The following is a 2,705-nucleotide window of genomic DNA, read 5'->3' on the forward strand; positions in this document are numbered from 1 at the left end:
AACTCCATCTGTTCCTGACTTAATTTCACATGTAACTATTAGCACAGGTGCCATTGATTAATATTATAGAAGCAAAAATGATAGTCATGTAATGTTTAGGATGTGAGTGGCTCATTCAAATCCCTTTGGCCTGACCACACATCCAGTATGGATGAGGAGCAAAAATAAATAAAAGATATCCAAGAACTATGTCTCATTTTTTTATTGTCCTTGGAATCAGAGACATAAATTTGATTTCAAAGCCCTTTGAACACAGAGGCCTTTGACAATTATTCCCACTTCCCTTAAAAGCATGCAAGCCAAGTGTAGTAGGGGACATCAGAGCCAGCTACATAATTTGCGGGGCCCAGTGCAAAATGAAAATGCAGACCCCTTGTTTACAAAGCAGGTGAAAGTCACCATTAAAGGTACTAAAATATAAAGCTTCTTTTCTTCTGCACTTTGTCTCTTGTTTTGTCATGATGTTTTTCATTTGCTATTTAATGTCATTCTAAATAAAGAAAATTTTAAGTCTATGGCCATGCTACCCTGAACGAGCCTGATCCCATCTGATCTCAGAAGTTAAGCAGGGTCAGGCCTGGTTAGTACTTGGATGGGAGACCACCTAGGAAGACCAGGTGCTGTAGGTGTAAAAAATGAAAAATAAGGGATTGTAAGCTGACAAGGTCCTTGCAATCTGTGAGGTCAACCAAGCTTTGCCTCGCCTGAAAAAAAAAAAAGAAAATTTTAAATTATTAGCATGAATTTACCATTTATCTTATATTGCATAATACCAGTTACAAATGCAAATATAGAGTATTTAACCAATATGTAGAATTATTAAAATTACACAATTCAGATTTTGTAGTTCATATATGCATATGAATTTTGTTATTACAGAATAGTGGAAATACTGCACAAAACTAATTTAAGTGTTTTTATTTTACTTCTTCATATGCATACATTCTACCAACATTCTTTTTTTATATTAGTTTCAAGTACACAATACATTAGACATTTATATAGTTTATGAAACAATCCCCCCAATTACTCTATCACCCATCTGACTCTACACATAGCCATTACATTACTACTGACTTCATTCCTTATGCTATGCTCCTCATCCCTGTAACCATCTCTCAACTAAAATTTGTACCTCTTTAACCCTTCACCCCTTTCTCCCAGCTCCCCACCATCCTCCCCTCTGGTAGTCACCATATTGTCCTCTGTATTTGTGAATTTGTTTTCAATTAGTTTCTTCCTTTGTTCCTTAGATTCCACATGAAAGTGAAATCATATGGTATTTCCTTACCTTTATCTGTATGATATATTTTGTTCAGCATAATAACCTCTAAGTCCATCCATGTCATTGCAAATGGTAGGTTTTTTTATGGCAAAGTAATATTCCATTGTATATGTGAACTATGACTTCTTTATCCAATAATCTATTGTTGGGCATTTAGGTTGTTTCCATATCTTAGCTATTGTGAATAGTGCTGCCGTGAACATAGTGGTGTATAAATCTTTCCAATTAGTGTTTTGGTTTTCTTTGGATAAATAACCAGAAGGGCAATTGCTGGGTCAAAGGTAGATCTATTTTAAATTTTTTGAGGAACCTCTAAACTGTTTTCCATAGTGGCTGTACCAATTTGCAATCCCTCTAACAGGGCACGAAGGTTCCCTTTTTCCACATCCTGGCCAACAGTTGTTGTTTGTTGATGTATTGATGATGAGCATTCTGACAGGTGTCAGAATGTGCATTTCTCAGATAATTAGTGACCTTAAGCATCTTTTCATATATCTATTAGCTATCTGTATTTCTTCATTGGAGAAATTTCTATTCAAGTCTTCTGCCCATTTTTTAATTGGATTGTTAGTTTTTTGTTGCTGTTAAGTTTTATGAGTTCTTTATATATTTGGGATATTAACCCTTTACCCAATGTATCATAAGCAAACATCCTCTCCCATTCAGTAGGTTGTCTTTTTGTTTTGTTGATGGCTTCCTTTGCTGTGCAAAACTTTTTAGTTTGAGGTAGCTCCATTTGTTTATTTTTATTTTGTTTCCCTTGCCTGAGATGATATATCAGAAATTACTAGTAGCAATAATAGAGAGGTTACTGCCTATGTTTTCTTCTAGAAATTTCATAGTTTCACTCTTACATTTAAATCTTTAATCCATTTTGAGTCTATTCTCGTATACAGTGTAAGAAAGTAGTCCACTTTAATTTTTTTGGCAATATCTGTCCAGTTTTCACAACACCATCTATTGAAGAAACTGTCTTTACCTTTTTGTATATATTCTTGCCTACTTTGTTATATATTAAATGAGTGTATAGGCCTGGATTTATTTCTGGGCTCTCTATCTTGTTCCATTGATCAATGTATCTGTTTTTATACAGTACCAAGCTGTTTTGATTACTGTAGCCTTGTGGTATAGTTTAATATTGGGAAGTATGATACCTCCAGCTTTGTTCTTATTTCTCAAGATTGCCATGGCTATTCGGAGTCTTTTATGGTTCCATATAAATTTTTGGATTATTTATTCTTGTTCTCTGAAAAATGTCATTGGTATTTTGATAGAGATTGCAGTGAATCTGTAGATTGCTTTGGGTAGTATGGACATTTTAATGATGTTAATCTTCCAATCCATGGGCACAGTATATATTTTCATTTATTTGTATCTTCTTTAATTTCTTTGTTTGTCAATTAGAGGTCTTTTACCTGCT

General features: G+C 34.1%; 1 non-coding gene across 1 annotated transcript; it reads left to right on the forward strand.

The window, feature by feature from the left end:
* Positions 1-510: 510 nt before the first annotated feature.
* LOC112484743 lies at positions 511-629 on the forward strand. Its single transcript, XR_003048156.1, has one exon. It is a non-coding gene; the product is annotated as a 5S ribosomal RNA (ribosomal RNA).
* Positions 630-2,705: the final 2,076 nt, after the last annotated feature.

This window comes from Pteropus alecto, unplaced genomic scaffold (genome assembly GCF_000325575.1).
Source record: "Pteropus alecto unplaced genomic scaffold, ASM32557v1 scaffold77, whole genome shotgun sequence".
Lineage (NCBI taxonomy): Eukaryota > Metazoa > Chordata > Mammalia > Chiroptera > Pteropodidae > Pteropus > Pteropus alecto.